Source organism: Lissotriton helveticus, chromosome 1_1 (genome assembly GCF_964261635.1).
Source record: "Lissotriton helveticus chromosome 1_1, aLisHel1.1, whole genome shotgun sequence".
In the NCBI taxonomy this organism is placed as follows: Eukaryota; Metazoa; Chordata; class Amphibia; order Caudata; family Salamandridae; genus Lissotriton; species Lissotriton helveticus.
The window spans coordinates 910,582,392-910,601,244 of record NC_136057.1 but is presented as its reverse complement, the minus strand read 5'-3'; the positions used below and the strand labels follow the sequence as shown (position 1 = coordinate 910,601,244).

General features: G+C 51.9%; 1 protein-coding gene across 3 annotated transcripts in view; it reads right to left on the bottom strand.

Moving 5' to 3' along the window:
- Positions 1-18,853, bottom strand: part of TBK1 (TANK binding kinase 1) — a 428,747-nt gene that overhangs the window by 231,741 nt on the left and 178,153 nt on the right. The gene's annotated exons all lie outside the window — the stretch shown is intronic.

Here is an 18,853-nt window from a genome sequence, read left to right as displayed (position 1 = left end):
CACTGACTTCCGGGGAGGAAGGAGGGCACATTTATTTATTTGTTAGGCTCACAAATCATCCCCGAGGGGATCTCTCGGAGCCTAAGCCACCAGATACAGGTCACAATTCCATACAATGATTAAAGATCAAACAGTCATATGTTCAGACGATTCTTAAAGAGGATTAAGTCTGAGCAAGAGTGAATGGGATAGGGTAGCTGATTCCAGTGTTTGGGAGCCAAGAAAGAAAAGGAGTGGCCACCACATATGGCTGTATGAATACATTTTGGGCATAGCATTAATAGCTCACTGGATATGAGCCAGCGAATCGGGATATAAAGCTGCAGTTTGTTTTTAAGATAAAACGGTACCCTCCTGTGCAGTGATTTAAAGACCCCAGACATAAGCTTGCAGAGCGCATGCTTTTTTATAGGAAGCCAATGGAGGGATCGTAATAAATGTTCAGATGGGGATCGCGACGGAAGTTTACAGACAAGGAGCGCTGCCGTATTCTGTACCACCTGAAGTCTGGAAAAAAGGACTTCATTCATTCCGACCATCAGGTAATTCCCATAGTCCAGGTGGCTCACTATCAACACCTGGACTAGGGTCTTCCTAGCATGCAGATGGGCCCAATAAAAAGCCTTCCTAATCAAGCGCATCAGGCCGAAACAGGTTCCAGAGATGGATTTAACATGATCATTCATAAAGAGATTATCTTTCAAAAAGACACCCAGATTTTGAACCAATTATTTTAGTGCTGGGGATGACAGCACGACATACAATGAACAGAATACAGGTTAAGGAACATAGTCCATTATATATGTGCCTGTAGATACGCATGTCTGCATAGACTATAAAACAGAACTCCCTTAAGCAGTGCTTAGCCAGTGAATGGTACAGGTGTCTGAAATAGAGTCCCCAACTTGGTGGCATTGACTGAGACACCCAGGTTATGCAGCAGGGAGATTGCAATCTGTATTAAGCCTTCCCATCTGCTTGCGCTCTTGATCAGCCAAATGTCGCTGTAGACGGACGACCCGAGTTCCTCCCCTTCTGAGGTGAGCAGCTACCACCATAAAACACTTATTATAGGCCCTTGGAGTCGCAGTGACTGCAGGAAGCTGGCTCTGTATATACTATACCAAAGTGAGGGATTGTGTGCATAGAGTCAAATAGAACCCCAAAGTTAGGCAGAGGCAAAGTTAGATAGAACCTTACTCTCTATTTGTGGTAGTGTGGTCGAGCAGTAAGGCAGTATTAGAGGACAGTGTTAAGCATTTGTTGAATGAACTTCAGACCAATTGGTTTTGTATAAAAATATTCTTTTAGTTATTTTATTTTCTAGAACCAAGCAAGTCTAGCACAGGTAAGTTAATAAATACTTTGCAGTAAATATACAGTTTGAAATGCAATTGTAAATGTACTTTTGAAATGGTTACAGTTTGAAATACTGGTAATCAGCACTATGAAATGCTGTACATATACTTTGTGTCGACTTTGCAATGAAAATTACAGGTAAGTTACTTGTACGTTACTTTTGAGATTACTTTTTAGATTACTTTTTCTACTCAGTATGATATGCCTAGATATCACACTGGGACATTTCCTAGAGAAAAGGTAAGTAAAATCAGTATTGCACAATTGTTATTTTTCTGGTTTCCATACAATTCAACTCAGAGAAAAACAGTCAATGGATTCCTACGGAGAGAAATGAAGTTAAAGGTTACCCGGTAAGTAATCGGTCTTTGGAGTTGAGCTTCTGGGGTTAGAACAAGGGTTCCCCCAGGGTCGAGGATGCACTCTCATCACACAGTCAGCGGCACTAGGGCGGCCGGGTGCAGAGTGCCGAGGCCCAATGTTATCCAATGGGGTATAGGGGACCTCCGGTTGGTGACTGCTGGAAAGCAGGCCACTGGGTTGTGTGACCAAAGCTCCTGGACTTTAGCTCAGGGCAAATGCGGAAACAAATTATCACCAAAGGTGCACCCTCAGCGGCACTAGGGCGGCCGGGTGCAGTTTGCTGTTTCAACATTGGGCCCTGTTGGTTTCAATGGAGAACCTCCGGTTTGGAAAGACACTCCGGGCACGGGGACAAAGGTCTTCTGGGTGCGACCACCACTTTGAGAGGTAAGCTGGGAAGTTAGGGGTTGGTTAGGCACCGTCGGTTTGGGCACACAAGGCAGTGGGGCATCGGGCGCAGGGGTGCCTTTGGGGGTCAATCAATCAATCAATCATAGGCATTTATACCGCGCACTACTCACCCGGAGGGTCTCAAGGCGCTTTGGGGGGGGGGGTCCGCTACTGCTCGAACAGCCAGGTCTTGAGCTTCTTCCTGAAGGAGAGGTGGTCTTGGGTCAGGCGTAGGTCGGTCGGGAGGGAGTTCCAAATCTTGGCGGCCAGGTGGGGGAAGGACCTTCCTCCTGTTGTAGCTCTGCGGATGCGGGGGACGGCTGCGAGGGCATGATTGGTCGAGCGGAGATGGCGTTTGGGAGCGTAGAAGTTGAGGCGGCTGTTGAGTTAGGTCGGGCCTTGGTTGTGTAGGGCTTTGTGTGCGTGGGTGAGGAGCCGGAAGGTGATTCTTTTGTTGATCGGGAGCCAGTGCAGGTCTCTCAGGTGTCTGGAGATGTGGCTTCGTCTGGGGACGTCGAGGATGAGTCTCGCCGAGGCGTTCTGGATCCGCTGGAGTCTCTTCTGGAGCTTGGCGGTGGTTCCGGCGTAGAGGGCGTTGCCGTAGTCCAGTCGGCTGGTGACGAGGGCCTGGGTGACCGTCTTCCTGGTCTCGGTGGGGATCCACCGGAAGATCTTACGTAGCATGCGCAGGATGTTGAAACAGGACGAGGAGGTGGCGTTGACTTGTCTGGTCATGGAGAGGGAGGAGTCCAGGATGAAGCCCAGGTTGCGTGCGTGGTCTGTCGGTTTGGGTGCGTTGCCCAGGGCGGGGGGCCACCAGGAGTCGTCCCAGGCGGAGGGTGAGGAGCCCAGGATGAGGACTTCCGTCTTGTCTGTGTTCAGTTTCAGGCGGCTGGTCGTCATCCACTCGGCCACGTCTTTCATCCCTTCGTGTAGGTTGGCTCTGGCGGTGGCGGGGTCGTTGGTCAGGGAGAGGATCAGCTGGGTGTCATCGGCGTAGGAGATGATGTTCAGGTTGTGTTGGCGTGCGATGGCTGCAAGGGGGCTCATGTAGACGTTGAAGAAAGTGGGGCTGAGCGAGGAGCCTTGGGGAACGCCGCAGATGACTTCCGTGGCTTCTGATCTGAATGGGGGCAGGCGGACTCTCTGTGTCCTTCCGGCGAGGAAGGAGGTGATCCATTCCAGTGCTTTCTCCTCGATTCCGACGTTGCTGAGGCGCTGCACTAGGGTGCGGTGGCAGACAGTGTTGAATGCTCGGAGAGGTCCAGGAGGATGAGGGCCGCTGTTTCTCCGTTGTCCAGCAGGGTTCGGATGTCGTTGGTGGCAGCGATGAGGGCGGTCTCGGTGCTGTGGTTGGCCCGGAAGCCTGACTGAGATGGGTCGAGGGATCCAGTCGTCTCGAGGAAGGCTGCCAGTTGCTTGTTGACGGTCTTCTCGATGACTTTGGCTGGAAACGGGAGGAGCGAGATGGGGCGGTAGTTCTTGAGTTCGGTGGGGTCCGCCGTTGGTTTCTTTAGTAGAGCGCTGAGTTCGGCGTGCTTCCAGCTCTCAGGGAAGGTGGCGGTGTCGAAGGAGGTGTTGATGATGTCCCGCAGGTGGGGTGCGATGACAGCGTCGGCCTTGTTGAAGACGTGGTGAGGGCAGGGGTCGGTTGGAGATCCGGAGTGGATGGAGTTCATCGTGCGGATGGTGTCTTCGAGGTTGATCGGTGTTGAGGGTGGTGGTGGGGGGCGTTGGTGCGGTCGTGGGGAGCGTTGTTTGTGTGCTGAAGCTGTTGTGTATGTCAGCGATCCTGTTGTGGAAGTAGGAGGCGAGGGAGTTGCAGAGGTCTTGCGACGGGGTGATGTCGTTGATTCCGGCGTTGGGGTTGGAGAGCTCTCTCACGATGTTGAAGAGTTCCTTGCTGTTGTGTGCGTTGTTGTCCAGCCGGTCCTTGAATGCTGTTTTCTTGGTGGCGTGGATCAATTGATGGTGCTTTCGGGTGGCGAGCTTGAGGGTGGTCATGTTGTCCGGTGTTGGGTCTCTTCTCCAGGCTTTCTCGAGGGCACGGCAGTTCTTCTTGGAGCTCTTGAGTTCGTCGGTGAACCATGGGGCCTTCTTGCTTCCGGGTCTGCTGGGCGGGGTCCTCAGAGGGGCGAGTTCGTCCGCGCAGGTGCAGATCCATTTCGTGAGGTTGTCGCGGCTTGGCTGGGGTTTGCTGAGCTGGCGGGAGGGTGCTGGCTCAGGGATGCGGCGAGTTGGTCGGCTGTGATCTTGTTCCAGCTTCTTCGTGCAGCCTGTTGCTGGTGGTGGTGGACCGTGGTTCTTCTGAAGGTGAAGTGGATGCAGCTGTGGTCCGTCCAGTGGAGTCCAGTGGCGTGGCTGAAGGTGATGTCTTTGCTGGACGAGAAGACGGCGTCGAGTGTGTGTCCGGCGAGGTGGGTGGGGGTGGTCACCAGCTGCTCGAGTCCGAGGGTGGCGAGGTTGTCAAGCAGGGTGGTGGTTATGCGGTCGTTGTTGTTCTCCAGGTGGAAGTTGATGTCCCCGAGGAGGATGTAGTCGGTGGAGGGGAGGGCGTGCGGGCTGATGAAGTCGGCGATGTCTTCGCTGAATTGAGTGCGTGGTCCCGGGGGTCGGTAGATCAGGGTGCCCCTGAGGGTGGTCTTGGGGTCGGTGTGGATCTGGAAGTGCAGGTGTTCAGCGGTTGTCAGGGTGTCGTCGGTGTTGGTCGAGATGCGGATGCTGTTCTTGTGGATGATGGCGATACCTCCTCCAGTCTGTTTGTCGCGGTCTCTCCGGATGATCTTGTAGCCCTCTGGGATGGCGATGGCGATGTCGGGCGCTGATGATTCGTTCATCCAGGTGTCCGTGAGGAAGGCGACGTCAGGAGCTGTGGTGTCGAGGAGGTTCCAGAGTTGGACGGCGTGTCTGTGGACGGAGCGGGTGTTGAGCAGGATGCACTTGAGGTGGTTGCTGCTGGTGTTCGGCTTGGTGGGCGCTGGTGCAGTGCAGGTCCGGATGCAGGTGAACTTGCAGGGCTGACAGGTGAAGGGTCCGTGGGTGCGTCTCGGGGTGGCTCGGTAGCATCCAGGGGTTCGGCCGGTGTTGAGTGCATTGAGGGTGGCGGCGTCGTACGTCCGGCGGGTGGGCTGGGGTCTGCGGGGGCCAGGGGTCCTGGCACTGGGCGCGGTCCAGGCGCGGACGGGCGTAGACGGGCTTACCTTTGGCGCACCTTCGGCGCTCAATCGGTGCTCCCGCTGCGCGCGTCCGCTGCGCGGTCGCTCTGGGGGCGTCATAAGAGGGGAGCCGGGAGGGAGGGTCTGCGGGGAGGCGGGGACCGCGGGAACCAATCGGCGGGCGGGGGGGCGGGGTCTCGTGGGAAACCGGCGGGAAAAGCCTGGGGGCTCGGCGGCGGCCCTGCGGCGGCTGGGGCGACGTGCAGTGCGAGGCTCAGGCAGCAGCAGCAGGTAAGGAGGAGCAGGCGGGGGTGTGGGGGCGACCAGGCCAAGGGCGCAGTGGTCGCTCCTGGGCAGCGCTGTGGGTCCCCTTAAGAGGGGAGCCGGGAGGGAGGGTCTGCGGGGAGGCGGGGAGCGCGGGAACCAATCGGCGGGCGGGGGGCGGGGTCTCGTGGGAAACCGGCGGGAAAAGCCTGGGGGCTCGGCGGCAGCCCTGTGGTGGCTGGGGCGGCGCTGGGGCGGCTCTGCGGCGGCCCTGCGGCGGCTGGGGCGACGTGCAGTGCGAGGCTCAGGCAGCAGCAGCAGGTAAGGAGGAGCAGGCGGGGGGTGTGGGGGCGACCAGGCCAAGGGCGCAGTGGTCGCTCCTGGGCAGCGCTGTGGGTCCCCTTAAGAGGGGAGCCGGGAGGGAGGGTCTGCGGGGAGGCGGGGAGCGCGGGAACCAATCGGCGGGCGGGGGGCGGGGTCTCGTGGGAAACCGGCGGGAAAAGCCTGGGGGCTCGGCGGCGGCCCTGCGGTGGCTGGGGCGGCGCTGGGGCGGCTCTGCGGCGGCCCTGCGGCGGCTGGGGCGACGTGCAGTGCGAGGCTCAGGCAGCAGCAGCAGGTAAGGAGGAGCAGGCGGGGGGTGTGGGGGCGACCAGGCCAAGGTCGCAGTGGTCGCTCCTGGGCAGCGCTGTGGGTCCCCTTAAGAGGGGAGCCGGGAGGGAGGGTCTGCGGGGAGGCGGGGAGCGCGGGAACCAATCGGCGGGCGGGGGGGCGGGGTCTCGTGGGAAACCGGCGGGAAAAGCCTGGGGGCTCGGCGGCGGCCCTGCGGTGGCTGGGGCGGCTCTGCGGCGGCCCTGCGGCGGCTGGGGCGACGTGCAGTGCGAGGCTCAGGCAGCAGCAGCAGGGAGGGAGAGTCTGCGGGGAGGCGGGGAGCGCGGGAACCAACCGGCGGGCGGGGGGTTGGATCTTCTTACCAGCTCTTGGTCGCGTTTAGGGGGCCTTCTGGATTTAGGCTGCAGGTGTCGGCTGGAGGTTTCAGGCAGGTCAGGGGTCGCCGGAACTCGGGTCAGGGTCGCTGGGGGGACCTCCTCATGGTTTTGCCCACTCGAGCTCAGGCCATGGACGGTGGGTGCAGAGTGGGCGGATTCGGGGTACCAGGCCAGAGCCAGAGGTTGCAGGTGACAAATCCGGTGTTCACGGGAGACAAAGTCTTTGTGCTTGAAGCCAGGCAGATCTTCCGGGGTTTTCAAGGTTGCTGGCTGCAGGAGACACCGAGATTTCGCAAGAGCAGGTACGAGGTGGACACAGGCTGGTAGGGCTGGGGCCAAGTCAGTGGGCGTCTTCCTCTTGTTAGCTTCAGCAAGGCTGTTCAGTCCTTTTTTCCGTGTTGCAGGTTCTTGTCTAGGGAAGCAAGGTTCAGGGGTGCCCCTTAATACTAGATTTAAGGGCGTTCAGGTAGGTAAAAGGAAGGGACCAATGGGTCCCTTCCCTGGTGTGGGTACATCCCTTATTATGCCACCCTCCAGTGGGAGGGGTGCATGAGCCTGTCCCTGGTTGGCTGAGTCCCCCATCTTCAATATGGCGTGGACAGAGTTGTGCTTCACCTCGCCTCACTTACCAGAAGGGTGGAGTTGGCAGAGGTGGGAACACCGCTCTTCCTCACTTGTTTGGGGTGTGTGGGGGTCAGAACCAGTGGGGACCAGTTGCTGAAAGCAGCAATTGGCCTGGGAAAGCTCACTAAGGTGGCAAGCCTTTGAAGCTTCCCCTTCGTGAATCCTGCCAATCCTGGGGGAGGAGGCTTGGCACCTCGTCCCAGGATGTGCACTGTTCCAGGCCCCAGAGAGCAGCAGGCTCGCGACCCAGGGGTCCAGAAACATGTCTTGTGGTGGCAGCTGAAAGCAGCCAATCAGCCTGGACACTAGAGGTGGGTTAGTTTTCAGGGGGCATCTCTAAGAGGCCCTCTGTGTAAATTTTTCATTAAATCCCACACTGGCATCAGTTCGTAATGACAAACTCCCAGCATCATATACTATTAATGGCAGCACTACATTTACAATTTCTAAGAATGGACTTGGACACTGTAGGGGTACAGGGCTCATGCACCTGTGCCCTCACCACTGGTATAGTGCACCCAGCCAGAAGGGTGATTGATCTATGCCAGGGCAGTGGGTTGCAGGTATGGCACACAGGGATGTATGCCATGTCGACTCTTAACTTTGTTCTGCACCAAAACACGCAGCCTGCAAAGGCAGTGTGTATGTGTAAAGGTACAGGGCCTCTGAGGGTGACACAATAAGTGCTGCAGCCCTTAGAGGTCTTCCCTGGTCACAGTGCCCTGGGTACCTGTGATACCATTTACCAGGGGCTGACCTGTGGCCAGAGATGGAGATGTCAATTGGGCTCGTTTTAGGGAAAGGACACAGGCCCTGAGAACATGATTGGCAGGGACCCAGGGCACATCAAGTGAAAGTGCATCAGTAGTCTGGAAGAAAGTGGGTGGGGGGTTACTGCAACAGAAACCCACTTTCTTACAGTGACACCAAAGGGTAGTACCTTGAACTGGTAGTGTTGACCACTTAACATGAAGTGGGGGTAGGGCCATTGAGCAAGATGAATCGGGATCTCGAAGTAAACAGCCCTAAGGTCTAGTGTGATGAAGAAGTCACCTTGCTGCAGTAGGGGAATGACATCATGTAGGGTGACCATGTGGAAGTGTTATGGCAGGATGTATCTGTTGAGAGAATATAAGTCAAGCATGGGTCTGAGGGATCTGTCCTTCTTGGGAATATGGAAGTATAGGGAGCAGATGCCTTTCCCTGGTACTGATGGGGCACTGGCTCCTTCAAGTAGGAGAGCCTGCACCTCTTCTTGTAGCAGAATGATATGTTCTGAGATAAGGGTGTAGGATGGAATGCTTGTTGAGGTTGAAATGGTCCAATGGTCTGTGGTGATCTCTTCCCAGCAGGGAAGGATTCACAGAAGTCTCCCGCCGACAGGCGTGTGTGATCAGGGGGAAGCAGGGTAATTACATTTTTGGAGTGGAAGCTCCCTTACTAGGGATGCCTCAGCCTCGGCTATTTAGCTATTTCCTATGTAGGAGCCCATTGTGAAACTCCTGCCACGCTGTTGGTATCTCTGTTGCTGCCTTTGGTAGGACTACATGAATTTGGGGGAAGTGGCTTTTGAGGCCCCTCTCGGCTGCTGCCTTCAAAAGGAGCCATGGCAGAGATAACCTGTAACGTGTCCACCGCCTTAGTGATCTCTGTGTCTTTTTTCATTTCTTTCAAGCATGGAGTCCAAAAAGATGTCCTTGTTCAGGCTCATCCATAACAATGGGGCATGGTTCGTGTATAGTATGATGGGTCCAGCCTCCAGATAGTACTGTGGTTTGGCCACAGTCCATTTAAAGGCACAACATTTTTTTTCAATCGCCGGATACTATTGCTCCCTGGGAAAGAGTTTCCAACTTATAACAAGCATTTGCAATGCAATAGGGTCTCGCAATGGTTAAGTTTGAGCTATTGGCGTTGCAAATAACAATGCAACAATAGCTTAAACTTTTAGTAATGCGAGACCTATTGCATTGCAAATGCTTGTGTTGTTATAGATCTGGTTAGCGACCTTACAAACATTGTCATGCACTTTTTTTCAACATACATGTACTATTAAACCATGGATCAATATAATTTTTAAAAAACTTATAAAAGTGCTGTTTCTATGCCCATCGCCACGCCAGCTTCAGACCCTCGCTGGAGCTCCACCGCCATGCTCGTCTAAAGGGTGCCACTCACTTCACATCATTGGGTTTTTGTCGCTCTCGTAGAGCCACTTTCGCCCGACGTTTCTTGCGTAACACAGAAGTTGTGCATGTGGGAAGAGGTAGGGGATAAAAATTCCATAGCCCACACAGACGTTGTGCAGGTGGGGTATACATTCCATAGTCCACACTTAAGTCATCACAGGAGTGCTATACGGTCCAGATCCCACCCAGAAGTTGTGCAGGTAGGGTATGCGTTCCAGATCCGACCCAGAAGTTGTGCAGGTGGGGTACAGATTCCGTAGCCTCCACAAAAGTAGTGTAGGTGGGGAAGCAGGGGGGGGCACACACTTCATTGGTCCCTGCAGGAGTAGTGCTGGCTGGAGAGGGGGCGCAAACTCTGGAACACCCCCCCACCCTCCCCGCTGCTCTGGCCCCTGACCCTGGAGATCGGGACACACTGCACAACCTCTGGCGGGGCCCTGGCTGTCCCTCCCCGGTCCCGCCACCACCTGGTAGCAGGTGCACAGAGCGCTGTTACTCAGGTCGGCGCTTGTTCACCTGTCTGGCGTGTCCGCCTGGGGCCTCTGGAGCCGTGAAATCCGCCTCCGGTGAATCCGTGATCTCGGGCCGCGGAAAGAAATACAATCCACAAACTTTGAACACTGCTTTTTTTTCTTATGAGGGTTCTGGTTTCACTCATTTCAAATCAGCGGAGGGCCCGAGAGGTGCTTTGGGGGCATCCGAAGGGAGGGGTGGGGGGGAGGGGTCCTCATAGGTGTACAACGAGGGCGTCCTAATAAGACTGGATGAGAGGGTCTACCAGGTTAAGACACAAACCCGGCGACGGAGAAGTATCGCTGTAAATATTGGTTGCGAAAGAGACATATCTGTCACTAGTCGGGGCGGAAGTACTCAGGTAATGGGAGAGGCGGGGCAGGATGAAAGCATGGCAGAAGGGTGGAGGAGCTGGGGAATATTAATTTAAGTCAGAGGAGCTGGGGAATATTAATTTATGGCTTGAGAATAAAGTCTCTATAACTACCTTAGGTGTCCATATCAGGCGCAATGCATCTTTATCTTAAAATTATGTTTGCCTTACTGCTAGTAGCAGTGAGCACATTACGTATATTTGTTCGTATTGTTATGAAATTATTGGTTAGCTCATTTTGTCTGCTGTGCTGTCTGTGCGTGCATGGGTTTTGCTATTTTATCGTTTTTGAAATATCACTTTTTAAAATTGTAATTACTTCTAACATGCGTACCGGGTTATCGCCACCGTTTGTAAAAATCAGACCTTTTATTTCTGAAATGTGTGACGTGCAGCACATCAAATCACCTAATACATTAATATATATTTTTTTTTAATGATCCTTTTTTTTAGTATTGACTCATTACAAGGACTTCAGCCACAGCGAGGAGGGAGTTTGTTTTGTTTTCGGTAAGTTGTCCCGCCACTCAGAAGAATTAGGCAGAGGGCAGAACTCCTGAACCCCCAGCCCCCCTCCCCGTTCCTAGTAAAAAGGAAGGGGGAGGGGGGCAGAGATCAGCTGGGAGGGGCAGCCTCTGATCGGGTGACTCAGACGAGTTCCGAACTATCCTGACTAACTTAATGTTGATGCACTGTGACACTCCAGGGACCTCTTGTGTAATTGCGCACAGTCTGGGACGTGTATACGGACACGCAGGGCCGGGAGAGGTGGGGGAGAAGCGGGTGGGGGGGGGGATTTCGCAGTATATGCTGTATCCTCCTGAGGCAGAGACACTCCGTAATTATAAGTCATAGAGCGGCTATATGCCCCCACCTAAAGCACTCCTAGAAGCAGAGCAGAAGTGCAAGACGCGGGACTGGCAGAAAGACATGAAAGGTCTGGGAAAACTAAGAAGAAACGGGCAGACTGGAAGAGTTGCATTAAGGCATAAAGAGCAGAAAATCTGAAAGGAGGAAGGAACTGACAAAAGAAACCAGGAACGAATAAGACAAAAAAAAAGAAAAGAAAAATTGGCCAAACTGAAGAAAAAGTTAAGCAATAAATAATTAGAATTAGACAAAAACGAGACAAGGGCTAAGAAAGGATAAGTACAATACAACTGTCGGACAAGTAGCACTGTAACACAGACGGACGATGTCCACAGCAGCGAGGAGCAGGAGCACGACAAGACTGGTGCAGAGGAACAGAGTAGAGAAACCAGAGATTGAGGGTTGTCCCCAACCTGCGCCAGGAGTGGATCGTTGCTCACCCACCCCCTGCCTGGACACGCTGCGGGTGAGTCTTGATGTTCTCGAGCCCGGCGGTAGTCGGGGTGAGTCACTGCACGCCGTGAAAGCGATTGCTATTGTCAAACAAACAAGCTCGCGAGTGGTGCGCGCGCGGGCACCACAGCGATATAGCTGCTTTCAATTATGGCGCCCTTGTCTGGGCACGATATCTGAAACCACATGGCAGCGTTGCTCGTAACAGACACCAATAGGCCATGGGCGGAGCAATGCGCCCACCTTTGGCCAATTGCATCCTGTCTTTTATAAAAAGACGCACGCAAAGACCAATAGCCTAGGCCAAAAGGAAAAGCACACGCACAAGCGTGTGCGATTCCTAGGTCAGTTTCTAAACCTCCTACATGAGGTCTCTCGCTGCGCAAGCAGTGCTGGGCACTGCAGCGCAAAGCGCGAGACCTAAAAAGGACAGGAGCTTCTAGTGCTTCAGCATTACCCTCGAACAGCACAGCACCTATCCCGACTTCGGAAGCATCCGTTTGCAAGATGAATTCTCTAACAGAATTAGGGGAGGTCAGTTTCAGGCTGGAGGTAATAGCATATTTGAGGAGCCAGAAGACTTCCGTAACGTGATCTGTGGAGTTTTGAATTTCTCTTTTGAGGGCCTCTTTCTTTAGATGGGTTAATGGAACAGACATTTTAGAATATCCAGGAATAAAGCTTTGGTAGTAGCCAAGGAGGTCCAAAAGGGCATGTACCTGCTTCGTGGAACATGAAAAGGGAGTGTAATTAATGGCCTGTGCCTTTTCTTCCTGCGGTCCAATTAGGCCGTTGCCCAATTTGTATCCTAAGTATTTATCTCTTGAGTAACCCGCTCTGGATTATTTTGCACTGATATGTAGATATGCCTCATTTAATGCTTGGAGAACGTTTTTGCAATGATCAAGATGTTCTTCCTATCTTTTGCTATATATGACTATATTGTCAATGTAAGAGGAGCTACAAGATTGATGGTTCTGTAGGACCTTATTCATAAGTCTCTGAAAAGTGGCTGGGACTCATGTAGCCCAAAGGGCATAACAGTGGTTCAAATAACCCCTCTGGAATATGATTGGCCTCCCTCCGTTTCTCCATTAATTTAGTCTAACCGGGGAAGGGGATATGCATCAAACTTGGGCACAAGCAAAAATGAAGACCAGTTGCTCTGCGAGGGTTGTATCACTCCCTTTCGAAGCATCATTTGGATTTTGTTATGCATTGCTTCCCGACGGGCAGCGGTTATTCTATAGGGCTTTTGTTTCACTTTGGTCCCTGGTTGAGTGGTAATGGTGTGCTCCGCCAGGTAGATTTTCCCAGAGAAATCAAAAAAAGAGGTGGGAAAAGGGTTCAAGTACAGACATAAATTCAGTTTTTTGGCTTTCTGTAAGCACATCATTGATAGGAAGGAGGTTAAGGGTAATCTGGGGAGCGAAAACTGTGCTGAATGCATTCACCTGGGGGGGGGGGGGGTTCGAGAGGGTCAAACCATTTTCATTTTTTTAGCATGTGGACATGAAAGGTTTGCTCTTTCTGGGGGTTGATCTGTAGGCGATAGGTAACTTTGCCTATATAGGCTGTGATCTTATAGGGTCCTCTCCAATCAGATTTAATTTTCTTTGTTGACTTGGGGAGTAACACCAACAGCTAATCAGTTACCTGGTAACGTTGCCACTTCTTCCCCTTGTTGCATATATTATTTTTTGTTTTAGTTGACTTTTCTCTAAATTACAGTGGGCCATATCCCGGTGTTTGCCTATACTGGTTTTTAATTGGGTAGCGCATTCCTTCAGTTCTCCCGCTTCATCCCTTGAGTTTTTCTCCTACACCTCTTTAGTCACTTCCAGGAGGCTCCTGGGTTTCCTTCCAAACAACAACTCAAAAGAGGAACACCCTAGACCTCTCTGAGTTTGACCCCGGATTACAGAAAGAGCTAATGGAAGGATCTGGTTCCATTTTTTCCTTCATCAGTTAACATTTTCTTTAGTGTTAATTTTAACGAGCCATTATATCGATCAACCAGACCATCCATCTGGGGATGATAGACAGAGGTCTTCAGATGATTGAGATTCAATATTTGGCAAACCTGTTTCATGAGGTTAGATACAAAAGGGATTCCCTGATCCAAAAGCATCTCCTTGGGGAACCCCACTCAGTAGAACACCTTTATCAGATGTTGTGCGATTACTTTGTTGTTATTTGTCCTGCATGGGATGGCGTCCGGATACTTGGTGGAATAATCTACTATTACTAAAACATATGGATTACCCTTAGAGGACTTAAGGAGGGGCCCTATCCAGTCCATACGTATACGGTCTAAGGGTGTCCCTATGATGGGTAGGGGATGAAAGGATACATGCGGAGGTCGATACGTTTTTTTTTACCTACTTCATATTTTGACAATACTTCTTGATGTAAGCATAGATCCCAAGCCAATTGGTACAATATGGCCTTTGTAGTTTTCTGGGTCCCCATGTGACCGGCTAACAAATGCGAATGTGAAAAAAACATGATTTGCTCACGGAACTCCTTAGGAACCAATAATTGTGGGGGTTCATCGGGGTTTCCTACTCGATACAGCAGACTTTTTTGTAGAATGAACTGAGGGAAGGAAGCATAGGGATTCTGAGCATTACTTTAGGCCTCTTGACACACATTCTGTAGGGTGGCGTAGTTGTTTTGGGAAAACTGGAAATCACGGTCTATCTCCCAGGGTTGAGGTGTGAGTAACATTTTTGGGTGAGGGCTCCCTAGGGGAATCCTTATCTGGATTGGCAAGATCTAGGTTGGTCAAAAACATTTCTATGAACTCGAGGTTATCTATTCCTAAAATTATATTTTCAGGAAGATTCCTTAGGACCCCTACTTCAAAATTCCTGTTCCGAGCCTCTACTGTGCTTACCATGAGCAATGCGACAGGATGTGTTGTTACATCAGAGTGTGCATACCGAATACATATAGACCTCTCTGGGAGGATCTGGGAGGGATGGATTAAGTCTCCCTGCACTACAGACTGCTTACACTTGGAGTCCAAGAGGGATGTACCCCACTTTCTGTTCACCTATAAACTTACATAAAAACATGGTCCACATTCCTGGGTGTACAGGACTGAGTGTGGATTATAACTTATATCCATGGGTTCATCTCCTACTTTCTTTGTGGGACAAGATCGAGCTATATGGCCCCAGTTGCCACAGTCCAAACACTGGGGTCCCTTATGGATGTGAGCTTCTAGTTTTATGGTTTGTGCTTTGTAATAGTCCACAGGAGGCTTGTTTGATTTTCTTTCAGATTTCCCTCCTCCTGATGAGGGATTGGGCTGATGGCTCTTTTTCTACTTCGATACAAAAGGGGATGATGGACGGAGCATTTGAACAAATCAAACACTCACCCCCAGTCAACTGATCTGGGTTTAATCCATCACCATTCTTTAGTTCACTCAGCCACCCCAGTTCAGACATGGCTATATGCAAATCAGTCTGACCCTGTGCCTCATGGGAACAGTGCAGCCCGAACTGCCAAGCCAGGTCTTCCCTGGACCGGAAACAAGCATCCTGGGACCGGTTTCGGATTCATAATCCTCATCAGCCAGGCTATCTTGAATCCAGTGGCCAAGTGAACAAGGGACTCACGTCTGAGCATACCCTGCCACACTTAGGGCGAACAAAGCGATACAAAAGGGGATGATGGACGGAGCATTTGAACAAATCAAACACTCACCCCCAGTCAACTGATCTGGGTTTAATCCATCACCATTCTTTAGTTCACTCAGCCACCCCAGTTCAGACATGGCTATATGCAAATCAGTCTGACCCTGTGCCTCATGGGAACAGTGCAGCCCGAACTGCCAAGCCAGGTCTTCCCTGGACCGGAAACAAGCATCCTGGGACCGGTTTCGGATTCATAATCCTCATCAGCCAGGCTATCTTGAATCCAGTGGCCAAGTGAACAAGGGACTCACGTCTGAGCATACCCTGCCACACTTAGGGCGAACAAAGCGATACAAAAGGGGATGATGGACGGAGCATTTGAAAAAATCAAACACTCACCCCCAGTCAACTGATCTGGGTTTAATCCATCACCATTCTTTAGTTCACTCAGCCACCCCAGTTCAGACATGGCTATATGCAAATCAGTCTGACCCTGTGCCTCATGGGAACAGTGCAGCCCGAACTGCCAAGCCAGGTCTTCCCTGGACCGGAAACAAGCATCCTGGGACCGGTTTCGGATTCATAATCCTCATCAGCCAGGCTATCTTGAATCCAGTGGCCAAGTGAACAAGGGACTCACGTCTGAGCATACCCTGCCACACTTAGGGCGAACAAAGCGATACAAAAGGGGATGATGGACGGAGCATTTGAACAAATCAAACACTCACCCCCAGTCAACTGATCTGGGTTTAATCCATCACCATTCTTTAGTTCACTCAGCCACCCCAGTTCAGACATGGCTATATGCAAATCAGTCTGACCCTGTGCCTCATGGGAACAGTGCAGCCCGAACTGCCAAGCCAGGTCTTCCCTGGACCGGAAACAAGCATCCTGGGACCGGTTTCGGATTCATAATCCTCATCAGCCAGGCTATCTTGAATCCAGTGGCCAAGTGAACAAGGGACTCACGTCTGAGCATACCCTGCCACACTTAGGGCGAACAAAGCGATACAAAAGGGGATGATGGACGGAGCATTTGAACAAATCAAACACTCACCCCCAGTCAACTGATCTGGGTTTAATCCATCACCATTCTTTAGTTCACTCAGCCACCCCAGTTCAGACATGGCTATATGCAAATCAGTCTGACCCTGTGCCTCATGGGAACAGTGCAGCCCGAACTGCCAAGCCAGGTCTTCCCTGGACCGGAAACAAGCATCCTGGGACCGGTTTCGGATTCATAATCCTCATCAGCCAGGCTATCTTGAATCCAGTGGCCAAGTGAACAAGGGACTCACGTCTGAGCATACCCTGCCACACTTAGGGCGAACAAAGCGATACAAAAGGGGATGATGGACGGAGCATTTGAACAAATCAAACACTCACCCCCAGTCAACTGATCTGGGTTTAATCCATCACCATTCTTTAGTTCACTCAGCCACCCCAGTTCAGACATGGCTATATGCAAATCAGTCTGACCCTGTGCCTCATGGGAACAGTGCAGCCCGAACTGCCAAGCCAGGTCTTCCCTGGACCGGAAACAAGCATCCTGGGACCGGTTTCGGATTCATAATCCTCATCAGCCAGGCTATCTTGAATCCAGTGGCCAAGTGAACAAGGGACTCACGTCTGAGCATACCCTGCCACACTTAGGGCGAACAAAGCGATACAAAAGGGGATGATGGACGGAGCATTTGAACAAATCAAACACTCACCCCCAGTCAACTGATCTGGGTTTAATCCATCACCATTCTTTAGTTCACTCAGCCACCCCAGTTCAGACATGGCTATATGCAAATCAGTCTGACCCTGTGCCTCATGGGAACAGTGCAGCCCGAACTGCCAAGCCAGGTCTTCCCTGGACCGGAAACAAGCATCCTGGGACCGGTTTCGGATTCATAATCCTCATCAGCCAGGCTATCTTGAATCCAGTGGCCAAGTGAACAAGGGACTCACGTCTGAGCATACCCTGCCACACTTAGGGCGAACAAAGCGATACAAAAGGGGATGATGGACGGAGCATTTGAACAAATCAAACACTCACCCCCAGTCAACTGATCTGGGTTTAATCCATCACCATTCTTTAGTTCACTCAGCCACCCCAGTTCAGACATGGCTATATGCAAATCAGTCTGACCCTGTGCCTCATGGGAACAGTGCAGCCCGAACTGCCAAGCCAGGTCTTCCCTGGACCGGAAACAAGCATCCTGGGACCGGTTTCGGATTCATAATCCTCATCAGCCAGGCTATCTTGAATCCAGTGGCCAAGTGAACAAGGGACTCACGTCTGAGCATACCCTGCCACACTTAGGGCGAACAAAGCGATACAAAAGGGGATGATGGACGGAGCATTTGAACAAATCAAACACTCACCCCCAGTCAACTGATCTGGGTTTAATCCATCACCATTCTTTAGTTCACTCAGCCACCCCAGTTCAGACATGGCTATATGCAAATCAGTCTGACCCTGTGCCTCATGGGAACAGTGCAGCCCGAACTGCCAAGCCAGGTCTTCCCTGGACCGGAAACAAGCATCCTGGGACCGGTTTCGGATTCATAATCCTCATCAGCCAGGCTATCTTGAATCCAGTGGCCAAGTGAACAAGGGTCTGAGCATACCCTGCCACACTTAGGGCGAACAAAGCGATACAAAAGGGGATGATGGACGGAGCATTTGAACAAATCAAACACTCACCCCCAGTCAACTGATCTGGGTTTAATCCATCACCATTCTTTAGTTCACTCAGCCACCCCAGTTCAGACATGGCTATATGCAAATCAGTCTGACCCTGTGCCTCATGGGAACAGTGCAGCCCGAACTGCCAAGCCAGGTCTTCCCTGGACCGGAAACAAGCATCCCCAGTAGAAAATTGGGGTTGGGCTCATGCAAAAGTAGTAGCCATTTCCACAGCTTGTTCAGCAATTAAGTGGGTATGCCGTCATAGCCATTTTTGAGTAGCACCAGGGAGGGCCACCAAATATTGTTCTAAATAGATACTCGCCATTATCCCCTCTTTACTAGATTCATTAGGGTTGAGCGATTTATGAGCAGCCATCTTGAGTTTGATGTCCAGAGTTTTTGGGGTACCACCAGGGGATTCCCTTTCTTGACTAAATCTTACTCTATATGATTCTGCGTACAACCCCAGATAGTCCAAGATAATGTCTCTGATGGACGAGTTACTTACCTTCAGTAACAATGTATCTGATAGAGAGACAGTCTAGCCGCAGATTCCTTAACGGCCACCCATATTTCTCGTTCTGCGAGAACTTTCCAGGCGGGGTACTAACACCTCCTTACAGGTGGCCTTGGTCTCCCTGAGGGGTGCTCTCTTCGACTTCCTCTGGGGTAGGGTGTGTCATTCTGTTTTGGGCAATAGGCCCCTCCACCCATTCTTGTTTTGGGTGGCTGGGTTCTGTGCTTTTCAATGCTGCTCCTCCTTGGTTCCTTTATATATATCAAAATGCAAAAAACAAGGGGAACTCGAAGAGCATACCCTAGAGAAATGAAGATCGCACAATAGGTACCAACAGCACCAGTGTGAAGCATAACAGGACACAACAGTGTCAAAAACACAGAAAGCGACAACATCCCCTCCTGGCGGAGACGGAATCGTGGCCCCCCCCGCGAGACAGGCGGGGACACTGATGACAACACTCATAAGGA